This window comes from Budorcas taxicolor, chromosome 9 (genome assembly GCF_023091745.1).
Source record: "Budorcas taxicolor isolate Tak-1 chromosome 9, Takin1.1, whole genome shotgun sequence".
Classification (NCBI taxonomy): Eukaryota; Metazoa; Chordata; class Mammalia; order Artiodactyla; family Bovidae; genus Budorcas; species Budorcas taxicolor.
Genome location: NC_068918.1, coordinates 62,734,518 through 62,759,664, shown reverse-complemented (window position 1 = coordinate 62,759,664; position 25,147 = coordinate 62,734,518). Strand labels below are relative to the sequence as shown.

Below are 25,147 nucleotides of genomic sequence, written 5' to 3'. Positions count from 1 at the left end.
TGATTAGATTCAGCTAAGGAAACAATTTGTAAAGTAGAAGATAAAACTCGGGAAATACCCCACCCCCAATAAAAGAAAGAAAGAAAAACAAAAACAATAGCAACAACACAAACCTATCTTTTCCACTAGTTTTCTGTCTTAACCAACGTCAAAGAAATGGAGGTGTGACACCTGAAAATCATGTTTTTTATTTTGCGAGTAGGGGATCCAATATATAACAAAGTAAATATGAGAGATATAAAATATAGCAGTAAATTTGACTTCCCTAAATACAAGTTTCATGCTAGAACTGTGTCTATAGAGAATAACAGCTAAGAATTTAATTAAATGTAATGCTCTTTACCTTCCTAAAATTTGTGACACGTAAAGAGAATTTTATTTACCCAGATTTTTTAATCGAGGCATCCAAGAAAGGTTTTTTCCCAAGAAAGTTTGAATATCTTCTTTTCTCCCAAATTTTCCTATAGCATCAGAGTATAAAAGCATCCACTGACTTTGTAACTGCATTAACAAAAGAATCACATTTACAAAATCTGCCATTTAGCATCTAGTAATCCAAAGAATTTCCTAAAGGTCAAAGCTGAAAGAATTCAGAAAATAATCTCAAATAAATTTTATGTTGCAGTTCAATTCCATGCTTTGCTTCCCTAAAGTATGACTTTAAAGGCAAACTTTGAGAGACAGAGACTATGAATGAAATTCATAGCATCTTACTTCTTTGTCTTGGGATCATAAGGGGTATAGAAGTAAGTGGGGTTTATTAAAAGACTGATCATATGAGTTTGTAGACACAATACTTGAAGCTTCTTAGATTCAGTGAATAGAACCATCTACTTCTCCTCTTTCCATTCTTCTTTACCTATTAGTCTTAAAAATCTACTTTTCAGAACTTCTACTCTGGTCTGCTCATAGAGCAGAAATTGAATCCTGCTTTTATATGTGTGGCAGATACATAGATATTAGATATTAAGAAATATCTTAATATTCTTAAGATACTAGAGTAAGTATCTTATATACTAGATATTAAAAAGTGCAATCATTTATGTCACCCCTAAATATTTTTTCCTCAAGTTAAGTACCCCTAGTTAATATGACCACATCTTTAATAAGACAGTCCTTGTTTCCCAATAGGAATTAAGAGGGAATTCAGTCAGCCACAAAAGCATAACTGCCTAAGAAATGCATTAAATGGAAGGTGGATATGAAATAAGTCAGTGTACATCATTATTTTCAAACCATTCAATTACAAATTGACATTAAATTAATATCAATCAGTATGATGTGTGTGTGCGCAGTTGCTCAATTGTGTACAACTCTTTATGACCTTATGGACTGTAGACCACCAGGCTTCCCTGTCCACGGAATTTTCCAGGCAAGAATACTGGAGTAGTTGCCACTTCCTCCTCCAGAGATCTTCCCGACCCAGGGATCAAACCCATGTCTCTTCCATCTCCTGCATTGGCAGGCAGACTCTTTACCACTAGTGCTACCTGGGAAGCCCCCAGGTCATCATGAATGTATATCAAATATCACATTCATACCCAGCCCCCCCCCCAAAAAAGGGAAAGAAATCCAAATAGATGAAATGGAAATTAGTAACAATAAATTTTCAAAGCTATAAGAATGCTCCTTTGAGAAAGACCCGAGGGGTTTTGTTTGTTTGCTGGTTCATTTAACACTGAATTATTTCTTTAGAAAAATTTAAAAAGAAAAAAAAGACTAATCTTTAAACTGCAGGAAAGTTTCCTTTGTTTAGGTCTTGGCCATGCCTGGGTCTGTTCAGTCCCCAGGGCTCCAAGGGCTCTTGGGCCTCAGGACTACCTTGGTAAAGAACATGGGAAGAGCTGGTGAGCCATAAAGCTGGAGCCAAGTCTGAGTCCTAAGTCTCAGGACTGCAAGAAAAGGACAAGAAAACAAACCAACCAAAAATGTGTTGAGCAAACACTCTGGAGAAGAGGTGGAGGGTAGATGGCAGCCCTATATTCCTTGGATTCTCTGTTACAGTGTGCTGTGCTGGGGGAAGATGCAATACGCTGCTGATGTGAAGCTACTTGTGGTGTTAGCTGTTCCATCAAGAAGTGAGGTCTGACTCAGAGAAATACTATTTGCTTTTTAAATATGACTCTTAAAGCATGGAGAAAAAAAAATGAAGCAGGTGAAGCAAGTTTGGGAAAACACTGGTTAAACTAGTTAAGAAAAAGATCACAATGAAAAAGAATTTAAAATATGAAACTTGAAACTCAGGAAGATGAGAGAGGAGCAGAATAACCGGCCCCCTCTTGATTAAAGTAAATATAAAGATACTGTTGTTAGAGATGTGGACGCTGGTCCTTTCTGTACTTTTGAGAGGTGGTGTGGTTTCTCCTGGTTGTTACTCTGTTCCATATCTACCTGGGGCTTCAGCCAAGTTCTTGTTGAAACACTCAAACTCTATTAGGTCCTGAAGAAGCTAACTGAGTTGCTATGCAGTGTCTATGCTTCGGGCTCTTATAGACTCTGCTGTGGCCTGAATAAAGATAATTCAACTTAGCTTTTAATGTCTTAATCTTTTCTTTTTTTTTTTCATGTTCATGAAAAAGAAAAAAATACAATGAGTTTTTTTTTAAGAAAATATCTATGATATATAAATTCAAATTATTTATAGTCCCTACATTAAGACTATATCTTGCAAAACAGTTTCCTGTATAATGTATGAATGAATGAGCAAATAAGTAAATAGTGAAACACTCTTAAGGCACATGTCAAGAAATAAAAGTTTAATTTCATGAAGTTTCAGACTGAATCAGGCAAACAGAATCATAGATTTCCATGTCTCCCATGACTCAGTGTATAGCTTTGGGAAAACCTTGTAATTTCTCCATACTTCAGTTTCTCACCCTATAAAAGGAGTATATGGCTTGAAATTTAATTCCCTCACAGCAGTGTGAGTTTTCATTCAACATTTATAAAAGACTTTTTAACTTCCCTGATTAATAGGCAAAATACTGTGGTAGCTGTATAATCCACTTTCCAAAATGTATAAAGGTAACTGGTCAAATCTGATGAAAAATAATACTTGAGTTGAGAAATAAATATCAGTCATATTTATAACTTTGCCATTCCATTTTCTAAGTAATAAAAATTACTTCTAACAGAAAAGGTATCAAATTAATATTCAAGCCAGTTGAAGTGTTATCATCACAGGCTTACCTACATTTGGGAGAAGGGGAGTTGTTTTGTTTTTCCAGACTGTCCCGCGTGTTTATATGGTAAAGTCAGGAATGTTGGGCATGGTTTTGAAGGCCTCTAGCGTATTCATTGGTTTCTGGCATTCTAATGCACTCTACTCTTATAACCATAAAAGTACTCTTGAGTGCTTCTGGAAATATATAACAAATCCTTAATCAATTTAAGAGTGTTTTAACTGCATACATGAAATTTCTTGGGAGGAAAATGTTAGCTATTCTACACACATATAGTACTTAAGTTAGCAAGAGAGTTCTTTCTCAAAGGCACAGAGCAGTTTCCCCATAGTAATATAATTTTCAGTTTTATGTGCCTAAGTCCTATTGAATCCCTTAAAATAACAGGAAATTCTGCAGGAAAAAAAAACTCACAAAAATTGATAGCAATATTTATCCAACACTGGGAGGAATCAGTTAACTATTATTCTGAGTTGGATTACTCTCTTAAGGTACTAGATACCATTAAAGGTTAGCCAGACTCTTAATTAACCAGAAATTATAAGACTGAATATTCTGGATATAGAACTTTCTACACATAAGACTTTCACAGGAAAAGCAACTGACTAACAAACTTCACTTTAAACTTCAGGTGTCATAATAATTTAGCTAGGACTTGAATAGCAATTTTCTGAATTTTGATGCTTTCACTTTAATTTTCGTATTAGATTGTGACATTTCACAGATTTACAAATCAAAACATCGATAAGATACAGCTGATAGTTTGACATATGGTAATATTTAATAATACATTCAATATGGAGTGATTTCATTTATCATAATACAATGTCTAAGCCTTTCATCTACATGTGTAAATGCTCTAGTAATAAATGTAAGGTGCTTACAACTGTGCCTGGCACATAGTTGGCTCTTAACAGAATGAAAATATACCATGCCTCATAAGTTCTCAACAATAACAGAGCTTCTCTGAACAATTTTTATAAATATTTTATGGTGCTAAGTAAAAACATGTCATGAATATTATACACACAGAGTTTTTTTCCTCCTACCAAGTGGTTTAAGAACTATGAATACATATATTAATAATCATTCATGTAAGGAATGGAAAAGGAAATGGCAACCCATACCAGTATTCCTGTCTGGAGAATCCCATGGACAGAGGAGCCTGGCAGGCTACAGTCATGTGGTTGCAAGATCGGACACAACTGAGCAACTAAGCATGCGTGTGCACGTAAGGAGTAGTGACCACCCTTAAGCAAGATATTAACTACATATAACATAGATTTGTTACATATGTGGTTAACAGAATATTGCTCTTATCAGTGAATTCTTCCATTTAGTGTGTGAGTCTCAAGGAATTTACTGCTATCAGCCATCTTATTAACCAAAGCACAAATACAACATTCAACTTAGCATATAATATTGCCTTTGTCTTTATGAGAAAGATGTCCTCATAAGGATACATGGTTTTATGACCCTCTTTATATTCTGGCACCATTTATGCAAAACGCACATGCTCTTTCATCTATTAATCCTACATCTGAAGTTTTATCTATGGGAATTTGGGGCAGATATACAAAACGATACATAAGCTCCATGACTGCAACACTTTATAATAGTAAAAATCTTCAAGCAACCTAAAAATATATCAAGAAGAGATTAATTAAAGTATAAAACATATTCATACATTAAACAGAAGTACCCCAAACCACATGCACTAATATCAAAAACTATTCAAAATACAGCAAATCAAAGGCAAGTTTTAAGACAACCAATAATCTATTTTGGCTTAAAAATGTAAAATAAAAATAAAGCACAACCCCATATACTTCTTACATTTCCAAGTGTATAGAAAAAAATGCCCAAAAGGAAGTACACCAATGTACAACCATTTGTCCTCATTTGTGGAATGTGGAAGAGATACATAAAGTGAGGGACACCCAATTTTTGTGTTAAATATATCTGTTATTTTTTTAGGTTATTGAAGTACAGTTGATTTGCAATACTGTGTTAGTTTCAGGTACACAGCAAAGTGATTTGGAGATATATAAATTTATGCATATATAGATGTACTTTTCAGATGCTTTTCTTTCATAGTTTATTATAAGATATTAATATAGTTTCCTGTGCTACACTGTAAATCCTTTTTGTTCATCTAGCTTATATAAATATACCTGTATTTTAAAACTTTTTAGTAAAGTATAACATACACACAGTAAAATATGCAAATCAAAAGTAGACAACCAATTAAGTATTTATTACCTCAACACCCACACCTCACCATCAATGAGATCAAGATAAAGGGCTTTATCAGCATTTCAGAAGTCTCTCTCCTTGCCTATTCCAGTCAGACCCCTCACAGGACCTCCTATTGTATCTGTTTTAATATCAATATGGTTACAAAACACATGATAACTTATTTTTTTAAAAAAAAGACTGATTAAAAAATCTTGCTTCAGCAGGGTTAACAGCCCTTTTTTTAATATTAAATATACTCAGCAATTTATTTTAAGAAATTAATTCAATATATATGTGTGTGTTAAATGCATATATATGTATGTATATATATATATATACAAGCATTTTCAGTGTCTTTCTGGTATAAACTCAGTTATTCCTTACAACATTCCATGAGGCAAGTACTATTATTACTCCCTGTTGACACACACTACAACTCTGGCTAAAGCAGGACAGTAAATAACTTCTCCAAGGGTACACTGCTGATGAATGGCAGGAAGGCCCGGAAGGATACATACAAAGGCAGTCTGATTCCAGTATTTGCAACTCCTTGTTGAACTCAAACAAAGAAAGGAAAAGGCAGCAAGTTGTAGAGTTGGGAGCACTAGGGTTTCTCCAGCACAGTATTCTCTTTTTAGCTTCCTTTTGAATAAATCACTTAACATCTCTAATTCAGGATTCATCTGCAAAATGGAGAGTTAGGCTAAATTCCTCTCCTGATCCTATTCTCTGATGAATTATGTGACCTACAAAAAAACCCAGCAAATAGGCTTCATCACAGTGTAGCACAATCACATACTCCGTTCAGAAATGACTCATACGAGGAAATAAAACCACAATTTCTGAAACTATTGGAAACAATCATTTTAATTTAATGTTATTTTTGGACCCAGAAGGCTTTCTTTCTTCCCCTAAATAAGCAAACTGGTGGTTTTGAAGGGTCTTGCTCATCTTTTTGTGGAAAATGCCTGAAAACAAACCACTAGAAACTAAACAGAAATTTTTCTTCCTAAATTATGCCTGAAAACAGACTGAATTTCTCTCACCAAATGGCCACATATACTTTTAACAGATACCTCTAGGATTTTTGGTCGCCATATTTTGAAACATTGACATAAACACAAGACGTACTTCCTCTCGGATAAAATCCATAATTCTGAGGGCTAAAAACTCTTCAAAATAACGTGAAATGTATCTCCACAGAAATCAACCCAGGACGCCAGTGTTTCTAAAGAAAACTGGAGGTAAGAAAACTATAAACCTCCACTAGAATCTGCCGTTTTAATTTCAATTTGTTCAAAATACCAGTTCATGTGGCCATATCTTTTCCTCTGCTAGGAAGCCCTGGATATCAGTAACACTTTGGTACAAATAAAGCTTTCAATAAGTTAGAATAAAATATAACCAATGAACTAGCTTCCATGATCACATACAAAAACAGAATTAGCTTCCAAACTATAAACAGGATCCATTCTTCGTAGTTTGTTTGGCTTTGGATGTACATCCTTTGAAGACATGTAGGCAACAGGGTAACTAGTGAATTTCCATCAGTATCCCAGGCACTGGGGCTACAGAACGAGAAAGATAAAGTTTTGCCCCTGGGTGCATTCAGAATCTCTCTAAAAGACAGATTCACATGAAAGTAGTCCCAGCACAGTGTGCCCTTATACTAATAGCCCACATAAGGTGCTATGGTATTACAGAGAGAAAAGAATTCCTTCTGCCTGAGCTTTGGGAAGGCTTCCCAGAGGAGGTGTTATTTGAGCTAAGCCTTGAAAGATGAGTAGATTTTTTTTGTCCAGGTACGCAGCAAAACATAAGAGGCAAGTAGGTTAAGGGAGCTGGGGCAGTGGAGGACAGTGGTGGCCAGAATATACCTGAGAGAGAAAAGGAAATGCCTAATTGTACTTTATGCCATAGAGCATTCATAAAATAGGTAAGTCTCACATTTGTATCCACTGTACAAAGAAATCAACCTGAGAAAGCAAATATGTGACTTGAATTCTCTGAGGGGTTCCCTGATTTATGAACCCAAGGAGAGTTCATTTGGAAAAACAGAACTTCTGGTTTACTGGCTATTCTCCAATGACTCAAGGGCTACCAGGCTTCCTGTTCAATGTCAGGAATAAAGTGCCTGGATAGACTTGAGGTTTGCTATGCCTTCTTTGGACTTCCTGTCAATGCGTGGAGCAGAACTCTCCTCTACTGTCTGAGAACTTATGATTTAAGCCCTTGGTTTACAACTCCCACCTAACTCCCCTGGAAGGGTCCCCATCTGTCATTGGGTTGCCCAGCACCCACTTCATCTCTCTGCTAACAAGTAGCTGTGAGGAGTCCTTCTCTTTTTAGAAAACAGAAATACATTTTGATCACATATAGTATGCTATATTTGCAGCCACTTTTCCTTTTTAAGAGTACATTTCTAAAATTAAAGCATAAATCAAAGCAGAGGTAACAGAGAAAGACAGACAGACAGACAGAGAAACAAAGGGAGTTTGTTTTCAAGTATCTCTGCCATGTCTGCTTGAGCATCAATTAGTAAATGATGTGAAATCCCTAGGTCTGCCTGACCGCTTCCAGGTAACATGATTACCTGCCTAATACAATTAAAGTAAAACCACTAGATAATACATACACGTGGAATTTCAAGTATCTTGCAATTACTAGTGAGATTTAAATTTTCTCTACTGCTTAGACCTCACATAAACATTAGTCTAATCATATATTTATAGTATTAACTGTTTCATACTCCAAAATAATTTTTACATGCAACACAAAACTTATGTAAGCAAAGTTATCCTCTTCCACTTCATGTTAATAGATATATATTCCCAGTTTATTCTTCTAAGTAATTTTTGAAGTGCCTTTCACATACATCTGAACTAGGTAAGTGTCAGATGGAGTACTCTGACTATAGTCACATTCACTTGTAGTCAACTGCATATCAATTCAGAGACAAAATGCGCATGCCAAGATTAAACCTATAGAATTAGAACATAAGGTCTGGATTTGGTAAATCAGCAAAGCATCTTACGTGCAAGATGCTCATTTTTACTTTCTGCAGACTGTAACAATATTATTAAACTCAAGACCCTGAAACTGTGGTACAAATTGAAAGCTAACACGTATTTCGTTTGAAACTTGCTTGTTACAAACAAACAAATGACTTAACTGATATAGTATTTTAATCTTAGGCAGTTGTGATTATAGATAATACTTTACTTTTTCTGACACTACAAACTAAAAATAAAAGTTTATTTTACTGAATATTTATCTATGGGAAAAGATAAGCAATTGTCATTATCAAAAATGAATCAAAAGTATCTACTAATGATTGACAGCAAAAGTAATATTTAAAAAATAGTCATATAGGTAACTCAAATAAATATCTACTTCTGACATAATTTCCTAAGTATTCTGCTCCTCCAACTCATACACAGTTTTCAGAAAAAAAAAAATATGCTGACAACAGCCAATCTGTGTAAAAGGCATGCATGCGCTGGTGCGTCCAACTCTTTACAACTCCATGGACTGTAGCCCATCAGGCTCCTCTGTCCATGGAACTTTCCGGGCAATACTGGAGTAGGTTGCTATTCCATACTGCAGGGGATCTTCCCGACCCAGAATGGAACCCAAGTCTCTAGTGTCTCCTGCATTGGCAAGGGGATTCTTTACCACTGCACCACCTGGAAATCTCCCATTTATATAAAGCCATCTGTAAATCCCCTCTAGGTAAGGCTTATCTATCAATACAGGCCAATAAGAATTGATTGAATTTGTGTTTAAACTTAGGAGGAATGTATAAAGATTCTCCACACTTAACTAAAAATAATAACAGTCCTCTCATGCAGATGCCTGGAAATTTTTTGACTTTAACAAGTGATCTTAAAACCAACTTTGACTATGATTTCTCAGCTGAGGGCAATTTCACTTCCAGAGGACATGTGACAAAAGTCTGGAGACACTGTTAATAATCGGGGAAAGCTGCTACTGGCATCTCGTGGGTAGAGACCAAGGATGTCACCCAACACCCTACACTGTGCGCCCTAAAATGCACACACAGGTCAGTCATACACACACCTCCAACAATGAATTATCCAATTCAAAATGTCAATAATCAGACTTTGAGAAATGCTGGTCTAAATACACTGAGAGATTCAGACACAACATCAATAGTAACACCATATTTTTAAACAAATGTGCCTGGCAGCAATTCCAGGTAAGCAGTTAACACAAACAGAAGCCTGACAATTAACGTTTAACCTCCCTCCTCCTTCAGCCCCTCTTCACCATATATTCATTATATCTGAATCCAAGGATCAAGTCGAAAAATGAAGATGCTAATGACTTCCCTGGCGGCTCAGATGGTAAAGAATCTGCCTGCATGCAGGAAACCTGGGTCCAGTCCCTGGACTGAGAGGCTCCCCTGGAAAAGGAAATGGCAATCCACTCCAGTATTCTTGCCTGGAGAATTCCATGGATAGAGGAGCCTGACAGGCCACAGTCCATGGAATCACAGAGTCAGACATGACTGAGTGACTAACTTTCACACTTTCACTTTCAATGACCTCCTGCTGACTGCAAAGATAGAGTCATAGCAAGCTTTGGTGTTATCTTTTTTAAAAGTTTACACTGAGTTCTTCAAGTGTGTGCATCCATGCTCAGTCATGTCTGACTCTTTGAGACCATGAACTGTAGCCCACCACGCTCCTCTGTCCATGGAATTCTCCAGGCAAGAATACTGGAGCGGGTTGCCATTTCCTTCTCCAAGGGATCTTCCCCACCCAGGGGTCGAATCTGCAACTCTTGTGTCTCCTGCATTGGCAGGCGGATTCTGTACCATTGCATCACCTGGGAGAATTATACAAATTCTTATAATTGGTGCCTTTAGGCTGGAAAAAAAAGCAACTGGTGAAATAAATATTGGCTATAAACAAAAAGATCATTATAGAATGTTCTTAAAATGGCTTAGAGTAGCTGAGAAACCACAAAGATGAAAGCCTTTAAAAATTCAAATATATATGTATACATATAGCTGATTCACTTTGCTGTATAATAGAAACTAACACAACTTTGTAAAGCAACTAGACTCCAATAAAAATTATTTTTAAGTAAATAAATAAAATCTAGATGACTGTATGGGAAAGTATTTGTTAAAAGAAACACCATGCAATGTTAATGGCCAAAACTGAGTTTTCTAATGTCTTCTCTTATAACTCCAAACCCAGCCTGAGATTTGCCAAGATCACCCAGGGTATTAAATGTGTACTTGGACCACTAGGGACTCAATTTTTAATCCCCAATCTATGACCCCAAAAATGACCTTCAGCTCTAAATATCTCTGGAATATTTAGCATACTTCAATGGAGGGAAGACAACCACATTCATAATAGCTAGGATTCATAGCATCAGCTCAGTTCAGTTCAGTGGCTTAGTCATGTCCAACTCTTTGCGAGCGACCCCATGAATGGTAGCATGCCAGGCCTCCCTGTCCATCACCAATTCCCAGAGCTTGCTCAAACTCATGTCCATTGAGTCGGTGATGTCATCCAACCATCTCATCCTCTGTCATCCCCTTCTCCTCCTGCCTTCAGTCTTTCCCAGCATCAGTCATACACTATTCTAAATGCTTCACAGATATTTATGTGTTGAATTCTCATATGATCTCCAAGAAGTACATTCCACTACACATGAGAAAACTGAAGCAAAAACCCATTTTAAGTAACATGATCATCATTACAGTCATTAGTGTCAAAGCTGGGTTTCAAACCCAAGGAGTCCAGGTCCATATTCTTTGTACTTAACCACTGTGCCATAACAGAAGTTTCCTCAGATGTCAAGTGCTAAGAAATACTCACATCTCCAGAGATTTTCAGGATCCTCCTTTTATCTACTAGATCACTGACTTACCAATGGTCATGTGTGATATAAATACGTCTCTGCATCATACATACAAGCTGGGCCTGAATTTAGAGATGCAGTTCTACTAGATCAATACCCTGCGTCCCTGAGGTCATTGCTAAGGCTGTCCTGCCTTGCAATGGGAACTATCCCCAGTGCTACCACCACTGCCTTCACCCCCATTTCTTTTAGCCCATTGATTCAGTAGGAATTTAGTGTCCCCTACCTACTGGAAATATAGAATGGCAAATACTGTTAAGAGCATCAGCAAATTCTCCGTCAAAAGAAGAATTTAAACTCATGCAACCAATTACATTTAAATGTGGCAACTGCTATGCTAAAAGGTGGAAACTAGGCTCTTTGGGAATAAAGAGACTAGAAATATCCAGATCAGTCTCTGGTGGTCAGAGGGGGTAACATTTTTCATCTTGAGTCTTGCAAAAGCAGTAGAAAAGAAAGTTTCAGGGAGCGGGGAAAGATGTCTTCCAGATAGAAAGAATCACATGCACAAAGAAATGGAGCAGAAATGAGCACAGTGTATTTGGGGGTTGCACTTTTCCATCCAGCTGGAGAAGAGATTTCTTGTGAGTGGCTGGTGAGAGGTAAAAAGGGAAACTTGAGCAAAGTTCTCAGCTTGAAGGGTCTTATACATCCTTCTAAAGGATTTCAGAATATGCCCTGTAGGCAACAGGGAATTTATTTTGTTTAGAATTTTAAGTCAAGAAGGGATCTGATAAAAACTGTGAACAGATGTGGTTGATCATCCTTGGGGCAGCAGGAAAGTCTTAGAGATAGATCCAGCACAGACGAGTGGTCCCCGAACAGAGAAGGTCAGGATATCACAACTATACTCATGACAACAGACAATATGACCAAGTGTGTGTGGCACAAGTGTCCCCCTATAGCTAGTATGTTCATCTGAGGATTAAACCTATAACCTTGTTACCACGATTAACTCACTTACCAAGCTAACTATTCCTATGAATGGTATATGCCAAGAAAAAGTAGAACTTAGTATAATCATAGACTAAAAGTCCCAAAGCCTTCAAAATCATTGAGTAGGAAAAAAGTCTATTTGTTGCATTATAATTTGGGCATCTCATCAGCAACATTGATAATGAAAAAAGCATTTAATAAGTATTTACCATGTGTCCAGAACTTTGCTAGTATTTTTATGACTGGAGCCTTTAAAAACTAAAGTCTGTTGACTGAGATGACAAAACAGACCTAAAGGAAAAGTCTACTTGGGTCGACTATGAAAAACAAAAAGAGTAGCATCATCTAAATACCTAAAGTTCACAGACAAAGTTTCAGTAATATTGAGGTTCTTGACCAACTGGCTGAGGTCTGCATTCTAAAGTTACCTACTAGAAGTACAATTTGAGATTACTGAAAACCTGCAAAAGGAAATTGGAACGTGACTTGCCCACCTTGTGATTCAATTTGGCTAGAATTACTTGAGTCAAAATCATATGTGAATACACATTTGCATTAAAATATAAAATTTGAAGTGAAGAGAATTAGCTAATTCAGAGACCTGTGGACTTTCCAAGTCATCATCACTTTCAACATACTGCATGCATTAAGTTAGAAATAGTCCATCTCTTAGTCGGAACATTCAGGTCCTTTCAAATCCTCTAACTTGAGGGAGTTCAGTCAGAAGTGAAATGTAATGAATAGATCCCTCCACTGGGTATATGCAGAGGCCTGTGAACTGTGTATATTACCGTGCAGAGAATAAGCCCTCTTGCTATGTGGTGGACCTACTTGATTAAGGATCGAATTTCAAATTTAATGCTATTGCTTTTGTGAGCAGAATTAAACTTAATGGTATATGAACGTAAATTTTTATGATTTAATTGTAGCCTTTCACAAGAAATGTCCCTTTCATTTTAAAAAGGAAGGAGGAAAGAACAACAGAAACGGTAGCAATAATTTATGTGAAAACCTAAGGTCAAGTCAATTTATGCCACTGCTGATGAGTCTCTGTCAAGTCTTTAAAGGAAGAAAAAAAAAAAAAAAAAGAAGATGCTCTAATCAAACAAACCTTTCCAAGAAAAAATTCTATGTGACTTATTCAGACTCGTAATTCCATGTGGGAAACATTTTGACTACTTTTTATTTTCTCATTTCTAAACTGAAAGTTGCAGATAGGTTAACTAAGAATACCCAAGTGACACTAGGGTAAACCAACGCACCTTTTGACGCTGTGTTACACTGGGAGATATTTTGCCTTATTTGAGAGTTGCTTGTTGTTCTGTTTTGGTTTTTTGGTGAATGACATACTCACAGACTGCAGGAGGTACCCTGAACTGACTTTTCGTCAGAAGGTTTGTTTTTTTGCAAACTGCACGATCCTTACAGAGGCGTGGGGAGGCACCAATGGTCGGAAACAGGATTAGTGAGTGATTCGCAGGCCAGGCACGTCCTGCTTCACGAAGGCAGTGGACTTTTCTCTAGTGGGCTTAGTGTTAGCTTTCACTTGAAAGAAGAGTTCTGTGGCTAAATACGTAAATCAAAAGAAAAACCGCTGCTTCCTTGAAAAGTACATTAAAATTATAAAACAGATTATTAACAGCAGAACAAGGATGTTCACCTAAGGAAAACCTTAAAAATGCAAAGTCTGATATCTATGTAAGTTGAAAGTATTTCTGAAATATAAGTGAGCCCTGTTATCATTTCAGCTTGCCTTTAGAAATCCATTACGCAGTCCTCATTAGCTGGTTCGACAGAAACATCTACATCTGAGATTCATAATGAGCATTCAAGCTTAAAGCAGAAAGAGAAAAACTATAAAACTGATAACATCTAACTAAAGGATAAGGCTCGAAAAGCAAAAGAAAAGACTACATGTAAGTCAAATATTGAAGAGATCTAGACAGAAGTTTTCAGTGTTTAGGGAGGCTTCTAGAATACCAGTTTCTCCCAATTGTAGTCCTTTGCCATCAACCTTCATGATTTTGGGTATTTTAACTTAGCACTTGTTCACTGTCAATATGTTTCTTTAAATAGGTGCTTTAATTTTTTTTTTTTGCTTCAATCCTTTTCTGGTTTTGCCTTAAACAACATTATCTAGGAAAATATAGGTTTAATTTGAAATCTAACATATATTCCTAGTAATCTTAGAAATAAATATATAACTAATAATATAAAAATAAAATGTGTGGGCACCCCCTAAAATGAACTCAGGTTTGACTGGTGGGAGCAAATGGTCTAGGGCAACATTTAAGGATAGAGAATCAGGGTTCAGGCTGCAGAGCTAAAATCCTGGCTCCACTCTACTGCATAACTGAGTCTCAGTTTTCTCATCTGTAAAATGGGAATAATAAAAATGGCACAGTTGAAACACATAAATACCTTAAATTTTTTGCAAAAAACGTAAATAAATAGTAAATGTCTGCTACGATGTGATGGCTATGATAATGACTGATAGTGAAAATCATAATTACTCACACTGGCAGAACGGTTACAACTATACAAAAACTAAAGTGACATTTTTTTTTAAATGCCTTAAGGTCTCCATTTACTTAAGAACATATACTGCATATATGAAATTTCAAGATGGCTATTCTGCATTGCTTTAATGCAAGTTCACTTTGAACCTAATCAAATGTGATTACAGCAATCAGATTTTGCCTAAAAATTTCAATCTAAAAATAGAATTTACCTGTGGAAAAAAAATTTAAAAACCTTAACATGATAATATATAATATAAGCCCTTCTTTCCCAGAAGTACATTAAAATAAATTTACTTACTACACATACATAAAAGCTTTAAAAATATCAGTTGCTGTATTAAAATGTTTTACATGGAGAAAAAAATTAGAATTCCTGACATTATAACATGATGTTACTCTTCATCAGCCATGCACTGAAATCTCAGGGTGAGAAAAGGGCCAGACTAATGCCGAAAGGTTTCAAATATCAAACTATACTATTATGTCAGTGCCCTAAGATCAATTAGCACCTTTCAATGACAGAAAAGGTTACAGTGAGACTTAGAGGTACACACTCTGCAACTGTTTTAAACCACCTTATAAATGTGGTTTTGATAACTTAAAATGGTTTCTATTTTTAAATTCATCTGTTTCATCTCTTTTTCTGGAAGAAGGAAGGAGTTAGGGGAGTAAGCATAGTGATATTTATTTTCAGTACCACTCTCCTAGTAGAAACCTGGATGGGACATGGTAAGAATCACAAACTTCAAGAGAAAAACAGTATATTACCAAAGCCTATCCTAATGTGCAGAGCCACAAGCAATATTAGGTGACAGTAATGTTTACAAAGTCTGCAAACCTCTTAAAAGCAATCAGAGTTGCTTATACTACTTGGGAATATGTGATTCTTGTTTATTTTCTTCCACTCAAGTTCAAACTAAGTGAAGCCAAGTTCACTCTGCATACAACTTAATCTTCGGTGTCCCCTACGACAAAACTCATCTGACTGCAAAATGCAGTCTCACACATACTGCAATTAAATACATCGCTGCATCTCTCACCCATCTCTAGAATGAGCGCCTGAAAGAACATGTCATTTCTTAGTTCACCGGGAAAAATTCCTGAGAGGAGCAGGTACACTGAAAGTCATCCTATTCTTCCTGGTGTGGATTGCATTCACCCAGTAACTGCTGTAATAAAACCCCCCAGCGGTATTTCTGAATACAATTATTTAAGATACTCTACAAGGAGACACTTTATAAGAGTTTAGAATATGTAAGACTAATATCCACTTGAAAAAGAAACTGTCATGATTATATTATATACTGAAAAAATAACAAAGTGTTTGATACGTTTTGTTCTGCTCTTCAATGAGAGGATTCAGAACATCTACTTCTGATAACACACTCTTCTATTTGTTTCCTAGATGAGTGATCTAAAATATTTACAACCAGACAGTACCTAATTTTAGGTTTTAAGTGCTTTAACAGCTCCATGAAATATGACCAGCAGCTGCAATAGAGAACTATGGTGAATAAACTTCTTATAAAGGGGGGCCTGCTTATACTGAATGTTCAGTGTTCCTCCATTTACCTAAAAGTGGGAAAAAAGATAATGAAAAATAAAATAAATACTTGCACTATTAAATTACTTAACACTTCACTAAGCCTTGAAAAGGATTATTTCCCCTCTTCTTGAATTCTGAGTGTGAGCTTCCACCTGGTGAAATAAGTGAATTTGCGAGTTAGAATGTGAATTTTCCAACATCCTAACTTTTCATAATAACAGTCATGGGTTTTCTACCATTCTACTTTTCTAAAACTTCAGGCTAATTTCATTTCAGTGCATAAAATTTTTTAAAATGAAATACCAAGCCACATAAATGTATTTTTAGACATGGCATCAGTCATTTAGAGCTTGCAACAGAGATTGAAAACATGAAATTGGACACCTTATTTCCCGTGGCTATGTAAAATTTATTTACACCCCAAATCATAATATAAATAAAAAGGAAACTTTCAGAAATGGAGGTCTTATTCTTCCTTTTTGTTTAACTCAAAGAGGTTTTTGAAAGAAAAAACAAATTACAGCAAAATGATGAACTACTGATCCTCCAGTCTGCCCTCAAAAAAGAAACTTCGACGAAAGACAATATTTTTCAACTGGCTTCTACAAATCCTCCAGAACGCAGTATCTATATTTCTTAATAGGAATAATGATTGCTTTTATACAAAATTCTTTTTGTATGAATCTCAGGGTTTGTTTTTTTTTAAGCTTGAACATAATACTTAGATATTCTCTAAATATGTGTATATATAAATTTTTTATTGTGTAAAAGAGAAATTAAGTCTCTAATATCCTGTAAAATACTTATTCATAAAAAAGAATAATCAAGTAAATCTTTTAATTTCAGTTATAATTGTGAAACAATTGCTAATTATGGTGATCTTAGGTTGACATGTACTATTTTCAGATAACTGGCAAAGGAAAACTATCTCTTGAAAACCTATTGATTTTAGACCTTTACCTATTATGAAAGGCAGGGATATATCCCTAATAATCAGGGGGGGAAAAGGAACAGTTTTCAGATAATCTAATTATATTACTTTCAAAGCTGTAACTGTCAAAGGTTTTAACCTTCTCCTACAGCCATTTCTGGGGGGGGGGGGGGAGTGATTTGACTCTGAATGGCTTGCAACTTTTAATGAGGCAGAACAAACTATTTTTATGGTTTATAATAACAATAAAAAATGAATGTAGTTATACTGCGTTTGGTATCGTTACCATTAAAATCAGATTCCAGCAGCCTAGCTCCACACAGAGTAGTTTCCTGTTCTTACTATTGCTATCTATTTCTTGGGATAAGGTTATACCACACCCTGCTATGTATCAAACATTTTTTTTAGGATTCTCTCACTTCCCAACCCTCTTCCTAGTTTTTCGTTCCTCAGCTATAAATTGGCTAGAAATAATTTTTAAAAAATAAAGAGGTGGGGGGAGACAAGCCTAATTCTACCCGGGTAGAGTTATCAAGTATAATCCTTGTGCTGAGGCGGTTTTGAAATAAAACCAAAAATGCAACAGACAAAATACCATCCTCAACTTTCAAGTCTAACAGTCACCGACGTATAAATCAAACTTCAGGAGCTGTGGAAGAGGAACCCATGGTCCTTAAATGCTCCTAAGGCTCCAATCTAAGTCCAGACGGAGCGCGTAGTGAAGCTGACAGACGCCCGAGAGTGCAAAAAGTAGCCGCAGAGAAGAGGAACAAAATTGCCATATTCGAGAAGACGTGTTTCTGCTCCATCAGTTACGTTGATCCCAGGGTGCCAAGCCAAAAGGGGTAAGGGAGAAAGAAAACTGTTAAGTATGAGCTCTTAATGTGAAACCTAACCTGTTGGTTCTCTTAGGTATCAGATTTTGGAAGTGTCTGTAATGACAGCCAGGAAAGCAAATTAATGGCCAACGGCCCACTGGGTTTGAACGCGAGCCTCCTGTTACCTCCTCACAGATCAAGTACACAACACACACGCACACGGAGGTGCTCCACGTGGAACTGCTCTGAAACCAAAACACACGCCCCGTCGCTATTCTCCACCTTGGCAGAAAGGGCCGAGGGACCTGCACCTTCCTCCACTGCCCTCGGATGAGGATTCATGAATGACTGCCCGCTGGACAGTGCAGAGGACAGACGCCGGCGGCGAGGAGAGAGAAACGCGCTACAAACGACATCCTCCCACACACTCACTCACGCCTAACACAAACCCCGTTAGCTTTCAAGGGCAGGAGAAAGAGAGGTGGTGGAGAGGGGAGACGCTGCCACCCCAACTAGGAAAGGGATCACAAAAATTAAATCGTGCTCTCTGGTTTCGCCACCGCTCAGCCGTGGCACTAGGACGGCAAATTCCCTAATTGCTCCAAGCTGTTCCGAATACTGTTTACAAAAGAAAGAGACATCTTGCAAGTGCTACTAAGGAAAGTTCTGGCTGCTGTGCGGCGCAAAATAAAACAAGCACACACACGATCTATTTCCAAATCTCGCTTAACGACGCTAAAGCATCGAGCCCTTTCAAGCCCCACAGCCACCCCAGACACTGCAGGTTTCGTAAGGAGAAAACCTGCTACCCCCGACCCGGGTCAGGTCTTTCCGTTTGGAGAAGTTAGGATTCCTCACGGCATCCGCGTCCCGGGCCAATGAACGCGTGTCCTCTGAAAAGGCGCCTCTCGTTTCACAGACCCTGGGAAACGGCAAGAGACATTCGGCCCACGCCACATAAAAACTATGAAAGGGGGACGGCCGCAGCCCAACAGCCCGGTTGGTGCCTTGAGTTTAGAACACAAGCATTATACGTACACACGCACCCAGCACCGCGAAAACCCCAGGCGCCTGGGGCCCTCTATGGGACCTGGGTCAGCATCCTTGCATCTGGCACATCTAGGGGCTACTAGGCAAAGTAACAAATGTCACAAGAAGGAAGCAGGAGAGACCCAGGGGCGCGCACCGCTGAGAGGCGGGAATAGCGTGCAGGTATGGAGCTGCGCGCCCTGTTCCGCGAGGGCTCCGCGAGGCACAAAAAGGCTCTGCAGGGACCCTCGGGGCTCCAAGGCGTCCTCCATGGCAGAACACACCAAGTCACTCCGAGCAGCCCGGGCCCTTTGGCTGGGGGTACTCAGCAATGGAGCGACCGCGGGGACCTCGGCGCCCACACACCTTCCGGCAGAGCGCTCATCGCTTCTCGCTCCCGGCGCAGCCGCGCGCACTCTCCCGGGAGAGTTTGCGGGATCCCTGAAACGCGGACCCCGGGACAGAGGGTCGGAAGAAGAGGCACTCACCTCCTGCCGCCCGGACCGTCTCAGGATCCCAAAGTCCAAGTGACTCCCCCAGCAACAGATCTGTGCGTCCGTATTTATGTATTTATTCTCTTTCCTTCCAGTGTTGAAGTTTCGCCTTCACGCTGTGCCTCTGGTGAAAAGAGGACATCCCCTTCGGCCACTACCCCCCCCCCCCCCACCTCCAACAAATAGCGTACACCAGTGGGGGAGAGACGGGGCGGGGGGAGAAGCGGCTACGAGGGGGAGGAGGAAAGGAGAGGAGCCAAAACTCCCGATGGCGACAGGAAAAAAAAAAAGGAGAAGAAAAGAAAAAGAGAGCGCGCGCCCAGCCACCGCGGTCCACACGGCCAGGCTTTTCTGCAGGCTCTCTCCCGCTCCGAAGCTGGAGCGACAGCTTCACGCGGCCAGGCTCGAAGTTTTGCGCGGAAGCCGGGAGCGGCGGAGCGTGCGCCGCACGGCGGGCAGCCTCGCACTTGCGCGCGGGGTGGGGGCGGGGGACGCCGGCGCCCGCGGCCCCTGGAGGCCGCCGGGGGCACCCCCCAACCCCGGGGTCAGGCTGTGGCGGGGCGGCGGCACCCGGGAAAGCGACTCCTTTTTATTCGACCTCGGGCGATGGCCTGTTGTCATCGCTCGCGATCCCGCGTGGGCACCACTCGGGGGCCCTGGGCGTCCCCGGTGGCGCCGCGGTGATCTCCGCGCCCTCCGCGCCGCCCCCACCCCGCCCCCACTGGCCGGGCGCCGGCTGCAGCCACCTCCGGGCGGAGGGGAGGGACCCGCGGTCGCAGTCCCCTCCCCAGACCGGGGAACCGCAGTTTCTACCCACCTGCTTCTGCCCGGCAGCAACCCCCCACCCCAGTTGTCTCTAACTCGGTCGCTACCCGATCCCTGGTGTGGACGACTTCGGGCGCCCAGCGGGACTCCTTTCCACTTACCCCCGGGGAGAAGAGAGAAGGAACTTCGCCTACTTGGAACTACGTAAAGTACAAAACACCCCTCGTCGGACTGGGGAACTTTCTCTGAACGGAGGAAATACTCCTTTCCGTGAAGATGTATGCGAGGCACGAGAAGTGAGCAGTGTGGGGATAGCTGTGCTGGAAAGGGCCTGGGCCCCCGGCCAGCGTTGGGCGCAGGTAGGCATCCCTCCCAGACGCCCAAAGGTCAGGCTGCGACGACCGACTTCCAAGACAGCGTCAGAGCCTCCCCAGGCACATTGCTGAAGCGACATTTCCTGCGTAAGCCTTCTGCGCATGCAAGATACACCCACGTAGGATCTAATATTCTATATGCACCCATGTGGAGATCATAACCTGAGATCTGAGCAAAGTTGACAAGCAACAGTACATAAATTTTGCATCCATTTCATCACCTCTTCGGTAAAATCTATTGTCAAAGTTGGGAACATCTTTAGTTGTCACATTGATTAAAAAGTGTTTTGATTTGTTGAGAATTTACTGAGTGGCAGTCATTGCACTGGTCACTTATGGTACACGTGAGTTCATATAATTTTCACATCTCTGTGGTGGTTATTTAATCCTGTATAAGAGATAAGGAAACTGAGGCCAAAAGAAACCCAAAGAATGTTCCCAAAGATAAACCCAGTAGCCTCTATAAACACAAAATCTATTATTCAACAAGCAGCCCTTCAAACTGCCTGAGCCACGACTCCAGAGCTTACAAGTAAACTAGTAGGAATGACACCCAAAGAAAATTGAGTTTCGGTATATTATCAACCGAATTATATTTTGCATAAAGTTCAGCAAAAAATTTCGCCCTCTGCTTCACCTGAGTCTTAAGCAATGGACACGGACACTGTCGAGTTCAAAAGCAATCAACTTATTTTTTGATCAGTGGGGAATTATGTACAATAATTAATAGGCAATGGGAAAGGTGAAGTTGTAAATTTAAACTGATAAATGTACTCATTGCTGCACTCATCACTCACTGGGTGTTCTTTCCTGCAGATTTATTTTGGATGGCTTAGGCACTGCCAGGCTTGTTTCCTTTTCTGGTTCTCAAGGTAGAAGGGCTTTTGGCAGTGGGTTTGGCTCAAAGGGGATTTGAACCATGATCTAGATAAGAGCACATTTTGGCCTGAAGGATGCCAGCTCCTATACACTTAAGAGGGAAATATTCATGGGTAGATTCAGTTAACTTTGCTAGTCTTAATTTCCTCATTTTACAGGTAAGGAAATAAGGGCTCAGAATTTTTAGCAACTTCCTAATAAATGGCAGACCTACGATTCAAACCAGCCTCTGTGTAACCGCAAAGGCCACTCCTAGCCACTGTCATGCTATTATTAGTAGTGGTAGTAGTGAGGAAAAATAGTAATTATTTTAGTACAGTTTATATGCTACAGGCAAAATATGCAATTTAAATGTTTTGTCAACCATTCACTGTCTAGGAATGCTCAGCAACTATAGTAATTATGTAAAAATTAAGTACAAGGCTGAATGTACTACTCTCCTCCTAAGGCCACAGATTTTTACATTTCATTTTTTGTATGAAACATTATGTGTTAGTTTGACCTCTGTATAAAAGTGAGACGATGCATAATTTGGATAAAATAAAAATTCATACTTTAGTACAGCATGTTCACACAGATACAGGTTTTCAGCATGTTGCTTTCAGTTCAGTTCAGTTCAGTCGCTCAGTCATGTCCGACTCTTTGCGACCCCATGAATCACAGTACGCCAGGCCTCCCTGTCCATCACCAACTCCCAGAGTTCACTCAGACTCATGTCCATTGAGTCAGTGATGCAATCCAGTCATCTCACCCTCTGTCGTCCCCTTCTCCTCCTGCCCCCAATCCCTTCCAGCATCAGAGTCTTTTCCAATGAGTCAACTCTTTACTCACTCCTAAAATCATATTTTCAGCAATACTGATCTTGCTTTCAAGTTACTTTGCTCCCACATAATTTTTTATAATCTACATAAGAATACGTTTTATAGAAGTTACCCTCCCTCAAAAAACTAGCATTATATCACACTATTAGTTAACTTCTTATTAGTACTTTCAAGTTCATCTATACATATTACATAGATATCATTAGGAGTAATATAAAATCTCACGTTTTCAGTCCACCTTTGAAATAAGTTGAGCACAAGAGATTTAATAATTTTAAACTTGTATAGGCAAAAGTGTATTGCCTATTTAGACAAGGCATTATTTCCAGCATTTCTACTAAATATAACTTTTATAATTATTGCCATATCATCTCTAATACTGTTGACTCAATATTATTCTTTAAGCTGTTTTTATTATATAATTATATATGATAAAGGAAACTTTTTATCATTATCATAAATGGAAAATCAATATAATTTGCCATGAATAGAGGATGACCTTGCAAATGAGTCATTTTTACAGAAATAAAAATTATCTTGTACCACCTAAAATTATCTGACACCAGTTTGAGAAACACTGGTTTAAAGATTTACACTCCTTGTGTCCCGTGGGCTTTCCAAAACATATTTTCTAGCCTTCCTTTTCCATCATTGTAGAGAAATGTTGAGTCCAAATTTTTTTAGCTATTATATTTAAAATTATTGTATTAGTAAATTATTTCCATACTTGAAGTATTTGAAATTGAAGTGTCTTTTGAAAATTAATTTTATTATTTTTCTTAATATCTTACTTGTAAAATGCAAACAATTTATAAACCCACAATTAAAAATCAAATTACTTTCAAGGAAGATAATTTACACAGTTACCTTCCGAATCACCCCTCAACAATCTTAAACCTTAACCTCTGAAAAAGAAACTTTTCCAACTGAAGTGGCAGCATCTATTGGTGCAGTCTGGTACTGCACCCAACGGAGTTCTGCAAGGCAATGAGGAGAGGAAGATAGATCATTGGGAGAAGCTCAAACAATCTGAAATGACATCCAGGGAGGAAAATTTTGAAGTATGAAATCTGCTGGAAAAGTCTGGAAGTGATTCAGAAACACTAGAAGGTTTGATATGACATGAATCAGGAAATCAGAATATCCTTGAATGTATAATTTCATCTGAAAAAGGATATTTGTTGTGGGGGGAGAAAAATAAAAATGACTTCATAGTGTAAACTGGTGGAAATAAAAAATTCACTTATTAGAAAGTCCTTTAACCAACCCTTCCTGCAGTTATCATCTATTATTTATTTTTGAAGTGTGCATGGCACTGTTCTGGCATTGGTTTGCATGTTCAGTTCAGTTCAGTCGCTCAGGCGTGTCCGACTCTTTGAGACCCCATGAATCGCAGCACGCCAGGCCTCCCTGTCCATCACCAACTCCCGGAGTTCACTCAGACCCACATCCATCAAGTTGGTGATGCCATCCAGCCATCTCATCCTCTGTTGTCCCCTTTTCCTCCTGCTCCCAACCCCTCTCAGCATCAGAGTCTTTTCCAATGAGTCAACTCTTCACATGAGGTGGCCAAAGTACTGGAGTTTCAGCTTTAGCATCATTCCTTCCAAAGAACACGCAGGACTGATCTCCTTTAGAATGGACTGGTTGGATCTCCTTGCAGTTCAAGGGACTCTCAAGAGTCTTCTCCAACACCACAGTTCAAAAGCATCAATTCTTCGGCGCTCAGCTTTCTTCACAGTCCAACTCTCGCATCCATACATGGCCACTGGAAAAACCATAGCCTTGACTAGACAGACCTTAGTCGGCAAAGTAATGTCTCTGCTTTTGAATATGCTATCTAGGTTGGTGCATGTAAGTCAAATTAAAAAAGCAGAGCACTCTATGAGCTCATAGTCCAAAACTTTAATTTTAATTTTTTTTTAAAGTAACCTTAAGGGGAAACCATTCCATCACTTTAGTAAGGACAAATGTTATGCTAGAAAATGGAATAAGACACTTACTGAACACAAGTTCATGTGCCAGACACCAAACTGACTGAAACTCAGAGCTTGGAGTAGAGAAAGGTTTATTCCAGGGCCAAACAAGGAGAAGGGTCACGGTTTGGAGTAGAGGAAAGGTAGACTGAATGAAGCCTAATACCCACAAACAAGAAGCGGGACATAGAAAGGATTTGTACCTCAGAGGACCCTATAGGGGTCCTGCTTGCTTTCAATACTACATTCACCAAAAAAGAAGACAGAAGACTTTATGCTTGTAGAAATAGTCCCAGAATAGATCTCTTAAATTACTCATTTTCGGTACATTTAAAGCCCAGCTGGAAGTATACACAATTCTTAAAAATTAAAGTCATTTGGTAATTGTCTCATACATTCTAAGCCAAATCCTTTGAGCTTTGGGAGAGCGAACTTCCCCGTGGTGGCTCGGTGGTAAAGAATCTGCCTGCCAATGCAGGAGACACAGGTTCTATCCCTGGGTCAGGAAGATCCCCTGGAGAAGGAAATGGCAACCCACTCCAGTATTCTTGCCTGGAAAATCCCATGGGCAGAGGAGGCTGGTGGGCTACAGTCCATGGGATCTCAAAAGAGTCCAATAAGACTTAGCGACTAAACACAACAATCAGGAACTAGGTTTAACACTGTTTTCTCTACTACTTTGCCAATAACAGAACAAAGAAAGATAAAACATGATTGCCCAGAAGTCTAAAGTTC

General features: G+C 39.1%; 1 protein-coding gene across 9 annotated transcripts in view; it reads right to left on the bottom strand.

Annotated features, from left to right (window-relative positions):
* The window catches only part of EYA4 (EYA transcriptional coactivator and phosphatase 4), a 364,174-nt gene that overhangs the window by 298,318 nt on the left and 40,709 nt on the right, over positions 1-25,147 (bottom strand). For 3 of the 9 annotated variants that reach the window (XR_008199925.1, XM_052646007.1, XM_052646012.1), the window contains exon 1: positions 19,592-20,036. The exons of 1 other annotated variant lie outside the window; for it this stretch is intronic. The gene's annotated coding sequence lies outside the window, so the exon portion shown is untranslated. Of the gene's footprint in view, positions 1-19,591; positions 20,040-20,523; positions 20,659-25,147 lie in introns of those variants that run through there. 5 more of the 9 variants (XM_052646006.1, XM_052646013.1, XM_052646009.1 and 2 more) reach the window with 4 other exon arrangements.